Source organism: Lissotriton helveticus, chromosome 1_1, assembly GCF_964261635.1.
Source record: "Lissotriton helveticus chromosome 1_1, aLisHel1.1, whole genome shotgun sequence".
NCBI lineage: Eukaryota > Metazoa > Chordata > Amphibia > Caudata > Salamandridae > Lissotriton > Lissotriton helveticus.
This window is the reverse complement of record NC_136057.1, coordinates 1,700,110,335-1,700,124,715: the sequence shown is the minus strand read 5'-3', so window position 1 is coordinate 1,700,124,715 and position 14,381 is coordinate 1,700,110,335. Positions and strand designations below refer to the sequence as shown.

The 14,381-nt window shown below is 44.8% G+C and overlaps 1 protein-coding gene across 5 annotated transcripts in view; it reads right to left on the bottom strand.

Moving 5' to 3' along the window:
* Positions 1-12,783, bottom strand: part of MYO1A (myosin IA) — a 388,633-nt gene extending 375,850 nt beyond the window's left edge. The window contains exon 1 of one of the 5 annotated variants that reach the window (XM_078689001.1): positions 12,431-12,783. The gene's annotated coding sequence lies outside the window, so the exon portion shown is untranslated. Of the gene's footprint in view, positions 1-6,179; positions 6,442-12,430 lie in introns of those variants that run through there. The other 4 variants (XM_078689003.1, XM_078689002.1, XM_078689005.1 and 1 more) reach the window with 4 other exon arrangements.
* Positions 12,784-14,381: the final 1,598 nt, after the last annotated feature.

Genomic DNA, 14,381 nt, shown 5'->3' with positions numbered 1-14,381 from the left:
TCGAAACAAGAAAGAGGGAGATAGTAAAAAAAAAGAATAGGAGGGAATTTATTTTCCCCATTGACTAACATTGAAAAAGAGGAAATTTTAGGCCTATCTATCCATCTATCTACTTGCATGTGTGTCTGCTCCAGGCACTGATGCTGGTGCTCCAGACAATAGAGTGAAGCAAAAGGTAGCTAAATGCAGCATTACTCCTCACATGCTGGCCTCACTCTATGTATAGCAGCAGATATTTTCCTACACAGAAGAGATGAGACACAATGGGTAACCCCAATGAATACTGGGAACCTCATTTCCAAGTTAAAGGAAGATGGCAGCAGGAAGTGGAGAGCAAATATCTAAAACAAGTTCCAGCATATTTGTATGACACTGCTTGAAGTTCACTTTGGCCTCAGAATAACAAAGTGTCTAGGTTATTCCACAGTCACAGGAATGAGTACAAAGCTTACTCAAAGTACTGGCTTTTGTTGATTTATAGGCCACAGAATTGTCAGCTATTTCTATCAAAATCACAGACACTGTACACTCGGCATAAGTCAAGGCAAAAAATGCCAGGATTCAAAAATTATTTTTATCTTCAATTTTCATAATATATCTGCCACTTACAGAGAGTGAAGTAAGTGTGCACATGCAGATTCCAACTAGAGTTTTCCTGACTTTGCAGAGTATTTCATAGTATTTATATTAGTAAAATATTTCCTCTGCAACAACCAAGTAAAGTATGCGCCATTTTCCTGTTAGTAAATAGAGTCGGTTTATCCTGAAGAAGACATTAAAAAACAAGAAGCTGTAGAGACATGTTACTTATATGCATAGCTAGATACACAAACATTCACGTATATATTCACATCAGATCCTGTGTTACATACTTCTGTTAACCAGTAAGCAGCAGTTCTTAAGTTATATAATGTGTACAGTTGATGTTCTCTAGATAGCACATTACTACCCTGTGGTGCAGTGTGCACTACGTAAATATCCAAAATAAGTAAATAAAATAAATAGAAAACTAGAATTTTGTCATTTCGCTTCATTTCCTTCCGTTTCAAGTTTTTGTTCACTGTGTTTTTGTTCTAGGAGATATGGCATGATTTCGCAGCCTAAGATTGTTTACCCAATGGTGAATTCGAATTACTCTATACAAAGCAATTGATCTTGTCTATCAAGTGAGACTCAGTTCACTGCATAGTTCAAGGTTATCATGAACTAATGCAGCAAGGAGGATAGCAGTAGGAGACTGTATGCATAGAAGGAGCATCGCATTGTTAAGTAGAGCCTTGAGTACAGTAGGCACTGGTGATGGGTGTGCTAACTAATGGCAGCCGAACCAAAATAGAGGCGCATGCTTAGGTGCAACACGCAAACATCTTTTCACCCTTGCATACTATGCAATTTTTTCGTGGGGTCATTTTGCAACTGGCCAAGAAATGGTTGTTCAAAACAGCATTGGGGGATGTTTAAAACAATCAGGAAGACTCCTTTGAGTTCCAAAAGTCTACTGGGTGCCTGCTTCAGGATTTTTGATCGTAGTACCACTGCATGGAGATGTATTTCCAATTCAAAAATAGGTCATCCCTTTAGATATTTGACAAAAACAGCTTTATATGATGAAAAATGATGAAAAATGCAATACTGTTTGATTGAGGGAGATCCTAATCCACATTTTTCACTTCCTGAGAGAATTGGGGTTGCTGTTTGACTGGGATGTGAACCTTAGTCAAGCAACAACCACAATCCCTTGCAGGGTGAATCAGTAAAAGTCAGTTCATTAACCTGTACTTAAACCCGGGTAGCTGGGTGCACAAGCAGTCAGGCTTTACTTAGAGGCAATGTGTAAAGTAATTATGCAGCACACAAACAGTAATAAAGTGAAAACACAGCACAACAAAAATCCCAAACCAGATTATCAAAATATATTATATTTTAATAAATTATTTGACACCAAAATGACAAAAGTCCAATAAGTAAAACCACACAAATTAATTTTTGAAGTATTAAGTGAAAATAGAGCCAAAAATCACTAAGCGCCAACAAGGGACATCTGGTCACTCTGGACCAGGACAAAGTCAAAAGATCAGGTCGACCGCAATGGAGCATGGGCTGGCTACTGGGATCAGGTTGGGCCCACTGAGCCAAAGTACCTTAGTCCGGGCTGCGTCAATGTCGAAGATCATGTTGACAAAGGGGCTACAGAGCGCAAAAGGGGGCGATGAGCAGATGTCAATCCATGCATCAGCGGCGATACCTTGGCCCTGATCGCGCAACAGCAGTGATGTGTCAGCTCCACTGTGATTGAGAGTTTCAGCTCCGAAATCGATGCTATTATCGATGGAGATGCAAGGACTTTACTTGAAGAGCACCGTGCAGTGATTTTTCCGAAGGCAGAGCAGGGTTTCTGCACCACGTAAATGCAGCGATTAGCTAGTTCTGGTCCACACAAACAGGTGCGTTGCACCAGTTCCGATTCACACTGTGGTGAAGATGTGTCTGTGCTGGTCACACAGTAGTAGCAATGCGCCTGTTCTTTCCTCGTAGCAGCAATGAAGTGTTAGGAAAAAACCTTAGGCACACTTCCAAGGGTCCAGGATTGGGGTGGCACCATTTGGCAGGGTAGACTCACAGATGGCAGAGTCCAGGTGCAGAAGTAAGATAGTTGGAAGTCGGTTATGGTCTTGAGACTTCAGATCAAGATGCTGGCCAACGAGCCTTTGGAGTCACTTAGGGGTCTGGGGTTAAGTGATGCATGTCCAGTCCTTCCTACCCAGACCAGAAGGGCAGCAGGCAGCAGGACAACAAAGGAAGAAAGCAGTTCTTCTAGAGCAGCAGTCCCTACTTCCTGGCAGAGTACCCACAGGTCCAAAAGTGCATTGAAGTGTTAGAGTCTGACGTCCAATTCTTATACCAAATGATGCCTTTGAAGTGGGGGAAACTTCAAAGAAGGGCCTTTGAAGTGCACAGAGGTCCTCACTTCCTGCCCTGGATCCAGACTCACTACGGGGGGATGCAGCCCTTTGTGTGGGGACAGGACAGAGCCTAGTCAGGCGTAAGTGTGAGGCAGTGCCCAGCCACTGCCTCCCATCTTCCCAGGAAGGCCCATCAAGTCGCACCTAAGCTCCTATTGTGCGGGGCAGTCTAGGGGTAATACACAAAGTCCAGCTGTCCCCCTCCCCAGACATTAGCAATGTTTAGCAGTGGTAACATGCACATGGTCCTAATGCCAACAAAAACTAATTCAGCTAAAAGGGGAGGAGGAAGGCAAAATGTTTGGGGGTGACCCTGCAGAAAGGGCAATTTAAATAAACGTACCACTTTGTGAATGGTGAGACAAAGAAGTCATTAAATTGATATCTTTCTATAATTAATGATATAGATTTTTGTGTATGTATATATCACTCTAAAGGTTTAATAGAGGTAAGTTTATGAAGAGCTGGGTATTTCATTTTACAGAACCTCTTTCTTCTTGTAACATTTCAATGTATGTTACATGTTAATAAGATAAATGCAAAAATGAATACTATTTAATTATAATACAATAACCACCCCAGATTTAAATGCTGGCTGACAGTTACGGGCCCATACCCTAGGGAGCAAAATACAACAGGAAAGGGGATTTAATGAACAGGTGAAGCCTGAGGTACAAGCGCTAGAATGTCATTAAAATACATAAGAGTCTGCAATCCCGGTTTAACAACCTATCTCTAATTTTCTTATTACACTATCCTGTGACATCAGTTGTCCCCTGTAATAAAGTTATAACAGCTGAGTTGTGATGTTACAATGTCTGCTGGCAGGGCTAGTAGAAAGTGTGAAGATCAGTTCAAGGAGCAGAATAAAAGTGCTGTTTAAACATTGAAAACAATAACTAACATTTTAGTTCTTCTGAACTTCTTGAAATGAACAGTCACTGGTAGTAAGGAGTAATTTTGGGCAGACTGTTTAGTGTTTGCACACCTATAGTTCATTACCCGAAAGACGAACTATCTCTGTATCTTTCCGCACATTATGAACAATAGCCAGTGGTTAATTTGTACAAAAATAAGTGCCTAGGCTCTCGTCAACTAGCACCAGTCCATTTCTTCTGTAAAGCTGCCTAAAAACAGAACCACTACTAACTATGGAAATGGGGAGAGGATGTGGCGTAATGGCCAAAGGTGCTGACTTCGGAGCTGGGGAGGCAGGTTTGAGTCTTGGCATTGGTTCAACATCCTGTGATTCAGGGCAAATCATTTCATCTCTATGCCTACCAAAAATTAGTGTGAAACTATAGTGTCGGTGTCGGTGATTAAGTGACAGTGCTGAGTACCTGAAACCACCGGCTCAAATTAAGCACTGACTATAGCTGTTTTATAAAGTGATAAATGAATCTGTATATATTATGTTTTTGCAACACATTTCTAGTTTTATATTGGAGTGTTCCATTTCTCACTACATTTATTCTACATTTTTACAACTATACTTGTTCACATGGTGGAGTAAGAAAGAGGCCAGGGATTTATGTTTAAGCAGGTCTACTGGAATTATATGAATTTGAAGCCGCAGTGTTTTATGCATAATTATGAATTTTCTGCATTTGCCTTATAATCCATCATCTGCTACATTATGTGCAGGTTTGAATAATACAAAAATTTGTTTGCAGCTCAAATGGATCAAAAGGTACTAAAACACAGCACCACGTGTGGCTGGGCAGTGGAAGATGTTTCGAAAAAATTGACAGGTCCCCTTTCTGTTGCTCAGAATGTAATTGCATGTTAAACTGGTATTAATTGAATGAAACCTTTGCCCAAATTGTGTAAAAATGGCAAAATAAGGAAGTAATATTATTTTTAAAATCTTGTGCATTAAGCTGCATCATTTAGTCAACCCTGTCAAATAACTTGGTCCTCCCCTGCCACATGTGGACCTGACTATAAGGCATACAATACCCTGTGTCATATGTTAAAATGATGCAGCAAGCCACTGTGGAGTTCAATTACTTTATAAAAGAACTCAGCCTTCCACTGTGTTCCTCTATATGTCCACGATAGTCCTTTGCGACTTTCCATATCCTTGTAGTGTATGGCACAGGGTACTTTTCCCCCATTTATAAAAAAATAACAATGTATTACAGACAGTGTTAGGACATTTCACCTATTTAGGAAGACACACGTTTGAATATTGGTGCGTGAGGCCTATTAGAGCCATTATTCGCTCTCCGACAGGGCCTTGTCTTCGGTCAAGCTCACAGCAGTACACTGGGGTGGCCAAAAACACCTCATCGTTTCGTCCTATCTTAGGATAAGAAAGGTTTACCTCCTGTTTTACCAAACCATTGTGATGAACCAGGCTTGTTTCTTTTAGTTTCTGGCAGGACAGAAATTATGTTTTCTCATAATTACATTTGAATTCATGCATGTTTTTGGCCTTCATGGTTTTCTGGAAGCTGCTCCATGCATCAACAAATCTTTCTGTAAAAAACGTTTTCTAGCGCAGGCCTGTCAATGAATGGTCCATTCAAGCGCGAGTCCTGGTGGATTTTCAGGATAATCGCCAAATATAATCAATGATTCAGATTTAAACTAATTATAGGTTAATCTCCTGGAAATTTCGAAAAATTGCCAGAACCAGTCCCCAAGTGGGTCATCCTGCTTGAATGTGTTACTTCTAGCCACCTTCCTTATCTGATCTCGGGTTACACCATAGACTTCTAGGAGCTTCTCACTCTAGAACAAGCATGTCTGTGTGCAGTGTTTAGAATATTGTCAATGACTCCTTCATCCTCCCCTTTACCCTTTTCTATCCAGTTTGCGCATGATTAGATATTTCACCCCCTCTTCATAGTAACCACGCTTTTAATCAGGCACCATTTATTTCAAGAAGAGCTAGACAATGTCCCACTGGGGTGCTCTTCCTGAACACGGGGTCAACTGAACTGGACACATCAGGGCGGAGCAACATTTCAGGGGTGATCTCAAGAACTGGACCAAACACTCCCGCCGTGGATGCCATACTCCACGCTTGGTCCCTAGGAGTGGATAGCGTGCTCCAGATGTGGCCTCCAGAGCTGGGCACAATACTGCGGCAATGGCCTCCAGCTCTGGGTGTGGTCTCCGAGCATGGGACAGTAATTCTGGCCCCCAGAGATGGAGGCCTCTTGAGCTGGACTCAATCATCCTGTTGACATCGCACTAGCAAGTGTGTACAGCGCAACCAACCTTTTCTGCCAGCTATTCCTCTCCATGTGCACCCCAGCTTACCTACTGTCTCTGTGCAGCCTCGTCAGTTTCCAGACACTAGCGTCATCGGCTCTGACCATATCAAGAGCATCCTGCTGCACACTTCCGCCAGTCCTGCCCCTGCCAGCCGTGCCCGAGGGAGGAGGCTGTTTAAATCAGACCACGTGCTTTTTAAATGCCTCCCAGCTGTGGTCGCATCAACGCTACGTGGGGACAGAAGGGCGCGGACAACCACCTGATGATGGAAACGGCCTATCTCGCTGGTTTATGGCAGCCATAAGCGATTAGTGAGTGGAACTGAGGCAAAGTCCAGTGTACTATTCGATCACGGCTATGCCTTTCATACGGCCCTGATGGCTCCAAGACAGCTCTGCACAAGGTCACACGGCACTTTACCCACACCACCCGCCCCAAATGAAAAGGTACTGCTTGTAGAGAGGGAATTGCAACATCTCACAGCGCTTGGAAACAGCAGTACAAAGGACTACATAAAATAAGTCAAGTTACTAGATATGACATCTCGTAGGAGGCAATCATTAGTCGTTCATACAACTCTAGAAGAACAAAAAGCAATGGATTGAATGCCCAGAGGAATCCCAGCCCACTATGCCACTCCAGACAGACAGAGACCGACTATGCAAACCAGGCTTATTCCACTCGAGTAGGAATAATCCATCCAAGCTGCCGGGTCCCCTCTCAATGGGTTCATAAGCCTCATAGACCGGTTTCGGCTTCGCGGGGCCTCCTCAGTGAGGCGTGTTTGACCCCTATATCCATTCCTCAGAGGATCACCTCAGAGCAGCTTCTTGGAATAGAAAAAGAGCGCCAAAATAGTGTTCCACTTGTTATGTACAATGCACAGTTGAAATCCCTAATAAAGATTGCCAGGCATCTTCTTGCTCTGAAACCACTCCATCTCAAAACAATGATGGATAGGTACCATGGAGAACAAAACAATGCCATGCAAAAACAAGATGTCTAACCTGCCAGCAGAGCAACACTTCTGATACAATCAAGAGTCCACGAAACAAACATGGCTTTCTCCTGCCATGTACTGGTGCACCGGACGTGATAACAGAAGGCATTAGCAACCGAGTGAGTACCCGTGGCTTATGCTTGGGGATGAAAAGAATGTTGGTAAAACTACATTTGAACATCTCAAATACATGGGGAACAATTTACTTCCGGCACAGAAACATGTTAACACCCAACTGTGCAGAAACGATCTTTTATGATAAATAAGGTAAGTGCATTTAAGCATCTCCCTGAAAAAAGAGGGACTACTATTTGTTCCCGTGAACAAACGCCACACTGAGGATCATTGAATTAGCCTTTTAAGCTGCAATGCTGTTATTTCAGCCTAATTAAAGCATCAATACATTGCTTTATGTGACTATCTTTTCTTTGGGTTGCACTGCGTACAGAACCGAAAACCACACAACACTCTCTCTCTGTCTCTCTCTCTCTCTGTATATATATATATATATATATATATATATATATATATATATATATATATATATATATATATATATATATATATATATATATATATATATATATATATATATAAATATAAACGTCATACTCCTCTCTGCTGCAGTTCAACTTCTGCAAGCATTCAGATAACAACCGCCCAATATTAGGCTAAAAAATAAGTCAGCATGGCACACTTGCCCATGACCAATTCTGTCTAGCACTGGACCACTGGAAGCTACTCAACTACTTCAAACTTATATCTAACCTGTGGAAAGTGGACAAAGCATCACCACACTACCATCTAACCGTAGGAACCTGGACCATCCCAACTACCTCAACAGAAGTGAGAAATCCAGGGGTGATATTCGATTTCGATTTCTTGCTTGCGCCTCATAAGTGTCTTCTACATATGTGAATCCTATGCCAAGTGCTCCTTCATCTAGGCTTCCCTTTCAGGTCCAGATCACCACCACATTGGCCCTGCCCTAGACTATGGAAGTGCTCTGTACTTGCAGGCACCAATCCATCTACTCCAAAAACTGCTGCGAATCCAGAATGCATTCACTGACAACTCCAGTATCCATAGGATTATGTGACCACAGCTCCCAGGCGTGACTGCCCACCTGTTTACTCATGCCATGTGGCTGCCTATGGCAATGGGCCACTTTCTTCCAGCTGAAAAATTACATTACAAGGAAGCTTCTTTCTTACCTCATGAATATCCCTCCAGCTCAGGAAAAGACACTTTGGTGGCACTTTCTTATCTGTCCAGAGAGCCAAGCTTAGGAAGTCTCTTCTAGCATTAATAATGGTCTTCCTGGACCACCTAACACAGAGGAGGACAGTAGAGACACATCTGTACCCTAACATGAGGCACTCATGCGCTGATCGCATCAAAGAGGATCGTGTTTCATCTATGCCCTATGCTCCCACCCCGCATCCAACTGGCACACTCAGGGCATGAATGTGGCATCCTATGCTCCCACCCCACGTTCCTCTGGCGCACTCAAGATATACACGCACCACACTATGCTGCGCACTATGCTCCCACCCCACATCCCTCTGGCGCACTCAAGATACACACGCAGCGCCCTATGCTCCCACCCCACATTCCTCTGATGCACTCAAGGCACACACGTGACACCCTAGGCTCCCACCCCACATCCCTCTGGCGCACTCAAGATACACACGCAGCGCCCTATGATCCCACCCCACATTACTCTGATGCACTCAAGGGATACACGCGACACCCTAGGCTTCCACCCCACAACCCCCTGGCGCACTCAAGGCATACACGCGGTGCCCTATGCTCCCACCCAACATCGCTCTGATGCACTCAGGGCATACACGCAGCGCCCTATGATCCCACCCCACATCACTCTGGCACACTCAAGGCACACAGGCAGCGCCCTATGATCCCACCCCACATTACTCTGATGCACTCAAGGGATACACCCGGTGCCCTATGCTTCCACCCCACAACCCCCTGGCGCTCTCAAGGCATACACGCAGCACGCTATGCTCCCACCCCACATTACTCTGATGCACTCAAGGGATACACCCGGTGCCCTATGCTTCCACCCCACAACCCCCTGGCGCACTCAAGGCATACACGCAGCGCCCCATGCTCCCACCCCACATTCCTCTGATGCACTCAGGGGATACACCCGGTGCCCTATGCTTCCACCCCACAACCCCCTGGCGCTCTCAAGGCATACACGCAGCACGCTATGCTCCCACCCCACATTCCTCTGATGCACTCAAGGGATACACCCGGTGCCCTATGCTTCCACCCCACAACCCCCTGGCGCTCTCAAGGCATACATTGAAGGCAACAAATAGGGACCCCTTGTAAGGTTTGGAGGACTCCTAGGACAGGGCAATAATGCAATGCAAAGCAAATTTCCTAGGCAGTGTTTAGGATTCAGTTAACATGCTGGCTGGTCAGACATCAGAAAAACGGGGGATAACCCTGGCTCAGTGCAAAACACAACACAGATTAAAACATGGATATTTATTTTATTCTATTTGTTTTTAAAAAAAATAAAAACGATTGAATGCAATACATATATAACACATATATCTCTGAAGTTAAGAAAGTGCATGATACATTTGATACAGTGAATTGACCCTATGTAACGGTGGGTGAGAACTGTATCACAGAGTAAACCAATACATTAAAAACATGCTTTTTACATTTATACAATACCCCATTTAACCAAAACAAGTAATGTAATGTGGCCGGAAGCTGTAAGTTGTCTCAACGCGCGTTTCGGCACAACAGTGCCTTCATCAGGAGTACCACAAGGAAGCGGAGAATTTCAGCGATGTTTGTCAGAAGTGTCTTTTTTTTAAAAATTAGCGGATCTTTTCTCTTGAGGAAGATACTTTTGATGATTTAAAATTGCACTTGTAGAGGCTTGCTCAGGCTTTTTAACGGTGGAGTCCAGCAACTAAGGATATGTTGTGCAGTCCCCACAGCAAACGAGGAAAAACCTGTGTTAAAGGTTTTTTGGGTCCCTGTACCTTAGATTCAACTTGACGATAATCTTTATATATGGAATCTGCAGGTGTGGATTTGCTCTATTTTTTAGAGAGCAAAAAAGGGGGGGATTCTAAGGACGTTTGCCGATGCTTGGCTGATGGAATTTGGCGGGCCAGTGGAGGCGCTTCGTGCACGCTAGAAAGTCATTAAAGCTTTCAGATACATATGCCTGGACCAAAAACGAAAGTCGGGTAAAAAGTAATAGCTTTCGTCCTGAAGCAGCTATTCAGCTAGGATAAACTTCAGAGTGCGTAGTTATCAGAAGATGGTAAAGCCGCCATAAACCTTTTTTGCTCTCTAAAAAATAGAGCAAATCCACACCTGCAGATTCCATATATAAAGATTATCGTCAAGTTGAATCTAAGGTACAGGGACCCAAAAAACCTTTAACACAGGTTTTTCCTCGTTTGCTGTGGGGACTGCACAACATATCCTTAGTTGCTGGACTCCACCGTTAAAAAGCCTGAGCAAGCCTCTACAAGTGCAATTTTAAATCATCAAAAGTATCTTCCTCAAGAGAAAAGATCCGCTAATTTTTAAAAAAAAAAGACACTTCTGACAAACATCGCTGAAATTCTCCCCTTCCTTGTGGCACTCCTGATGAAGGCACTGTTGTGCCGAAACACGCGTTGAGACAACTTACAGCTTCCGGCCACATTACATTACTTGTTTTGGTTAAATGGTGTATTGTATAAATGTAAAAAGCATGTTTTTAATGTATTGGTTTACTCTGTGATACAGTTCTCACCCACCGTTACATAGGGTCAATTCACTGTATCAAATGTATCATGCACTTTCTTAACTTCAGAGATATATGTGTTATATATGTATTGCATTCAATCCTTTTTATTTTTAATAAAAAAACAAATAGAATAAAAGAAATATCCATGTTTTAATCTGTGTTGTGTTTTGCACTGAGCCAGGGTTATCCCCCGTTTTTCTGATGTCTGACCAGCCAGCATGTTAACTGAATCCTAAACACTGCCTAGGAAATTTGCTTTGCATTGCTCTCAAGGCATACACGCAGCGCCCTATGCTCCCACCCCACATTCCTCTGATGCACTCAAGGGATACACCTGGTGCCCTATGCTTCCACCCCACATCCCCCTGGCGCACTCAAGGAATACAGGCAGCGCCCCATGCTCCCACCCCACATTCCTTTGCTGCACTCAAGGGATACACCCGGTGCCCTATGCTTCCACCCCACAACCCCCTGGCGCACTCAAGGCATACACGCAGCGCCCTATGCTCCCACCCCACATTCCTCTGATGCACTCAAGGCACACACGTGACACCCTAGGCTCCCACCCCACATCACTCTGGCGCACTCAAGGCACACACGCAGCACCCAATGCTCCCACCCCACATCACTCTGGCACACTCAAGGCATACACGCAGCCAAACATTCAACTATCCCAACAGGTTTGGTCTACAATAGGTTAACCTACCGACCAAACATTCATATTGGGACGGCTGCTCGCAGGGAGACTGGAAGAAGGATATTCTTTGCAAACAAGCCTCTGCATCGCTCTGCTTCGCTCCACACTCAAGCGAAGCCACACGTTCCTGTGACATGTTCGGAATATTCTTCCAGACCTCAAGCTCAACACCAAAACTATTCCTGCATAGGTCACTCTATAGCCCCACGCTATGCCGCCCATGATCAGCAGAAGGAGCAGCCTGTTAGCCGTAGAGGGTAAGAATAAGCACAACCCTCAGTATTTCAGGTGCGCCTCTTTTCTTGAGTCCACACTCCAGCGCAGCTACAGCTCTGGAGCACCGGCTGCACCGCATACAAAACCACGACACTTCCCACTGACCCACCGTCCACCAATCACAACTGACGCGCTGCGGGCCCTCGCCAGGTGTACCCGGTACTATGCAAATGCCTGTATCCAGAGGTGGCTACACAGGTTGATAGCCTGGTTAAATTATGGCGATTCCTGGCATACACGACAAAAACACAACTGTACACACAAACTCAAACACAGATATACACGTTTGTCTTGTTAAAGTGTTTAACTATTGCTCAGCTGAAGATCCCTCCTGGAGTTTGAAATACCCTTCTTCCCGCTGTCAACTAGCTGGAGTGCATAACTCCCAAAGGATTCCCGGCGGGATCTGCGCATGCGCAAACCTAGTGTCTGCTAAGAATTATTTAAAAAAATATATATATATATAGTATTGCACTTACCTGTCCCGGTGCTAATGCAAATGCTTGTTGGGTTTCTGAGAAACGAGGCTCTCTTCTCCGGGTCGTCCGTGGGATGAGTCCAGGGCACGGCGGTGGGCTGCAGGGCCGGGCAGGGCGGTCCAGGCGGTACCCGGGCTCAGAGGGCGCTCTCCATGGTGCGCCGCCAGCAAACCAGCTCACCCCTGCACCTGCCTCTCGGACTGCCACCTTCCCTCCCTGAGGCCGGGCTGTCTATGAGCCCGCCACACCCACTTCCTGGCCCGGCACACCTCTGCCTGTCAGTCCAGCGTACTGCGTGGCACAGGTGCCTGCACGCGCGGTGCCATGCCAGGGAGCAGGTGCCCATTAGCATGCTCACACGCTGACAAGGAGTCTGGCATGCATGTACAGCCGAAGCCAGACTTCGAAAACAGATTGTACCCGCCTAAGGGGAGACACAAGTAGCTGGGTGACACAACATGTCTGGAGTCATTCCTGACAAGCACCTCACGAAACATGACCCCTCCCCAAACCCTGCGTCTCTAACACATCTTCAGTGTCAACGACGGGTGTTAATGGGCTGATGCCAATGTGTGGAGTTCGACGAGGGGCTGCCGCCAGGAATGCGCTCCACACACGGCCGAGGGTCTTACTCTTTCAGTCTGGGCCAGCACGGCCTGGAAGTGACTTCAGACAGCTGCACTATGACGCCACTGCAAAATGACAATGGGCTGTCAACAAGCACTGGCAAAGCCAAAAGGTGTTGCCAATGAGAGAGCTATTGGCTTTACCAATGTCATTTAGTCATGTAGTTGAGTGGAGTGGCATCGCGTAGAGTACATTGGTGTGGCTTGGAGTGGAGAAGATTGGCTTGGAGTGGCTACAGTGGATCAAAGTGGAGTGGCGTGGTGTAGAGCTGAGTGTCATAGAGTGGAGTGGTATACAGTAGAGTAGTGTACAGTGCAGTAGCATAGAGTGGATTGGCATAGAATAGAGTTGAGTAGATTGGTGTACAGTGGAATTTGGTAGACTAGAGTGACGTAGAGTGGAGTGGCATGGCGTAGAGTGTGGAGTGGAGTAGAGTGGCTTGGAGTGGGGTAGAGCAGAGTGGCACTGAGTGGGGTGGAGTGGCATAGAGTGGTACTGTGTAGAGTAGAGTGGCATAGAGTGAAGTGGCTTGGGGCTAGATGTACAAAGCTTTTTTTGGGTTTGCAAATGGCTGATCCGCAGAATTGGGCAGTTTGCGACTGCAAAAATGCTTTTTCTGATGTACAAAGCCCAAAGTGCGATTTGGTAACTTGTTACCGAATCACGATTTAGGTTTTGCAATTCGGTATTTGGAAGGGACGTGTTGAGGACATTCTTTCCTGATAACGAATTGCAGTGTTATTTACTAATGTTTTGCAACTGAATTGTGCTTGCAAAATATTTGCAATATACTGCCAACTCAGAGTTGGTGGTAACCCATTCATAATGGGAAGGGTTCCCCAAGGGACCCGTTCTTCTTTGAGAATGGGTGAAAAAATATTTTTTAAGATCAGGCAGTGGTCTAAGGGTCCACTGCCTGCTCTTAAAAAATGAAACTTTAAAATGTTAACTTTTTTTTTTTAAACACATCCCGTAGGCTATGTTTAAAAAAACGGGTTGCTCTATTTGAAAGCATATATAGACATGGTGGTGTGCTGGCCTCAGTAGGCCACCCTCCCTGTGATGGCAGCTAATCTCAGTGGGTCACAAATTGCGACCTACCACATTAATATTTTTGAGATAGGTCTAGTTGTGATCCACTTTGAATCGCTAATGAATTCAAAAGAGTTTTATAAATGAGGAATAGTGATTTCCTAGTTGTGATTCACAAAAAAAATCGCAATTAGGAATCACTATTCCTATTTTTGTACATATGGCTGTTAGAGTGGTGTAGAATGGAGTTGCAGGGAGTAGAGTGGACTGGCTTAGAGTGCAGTGGCATAGA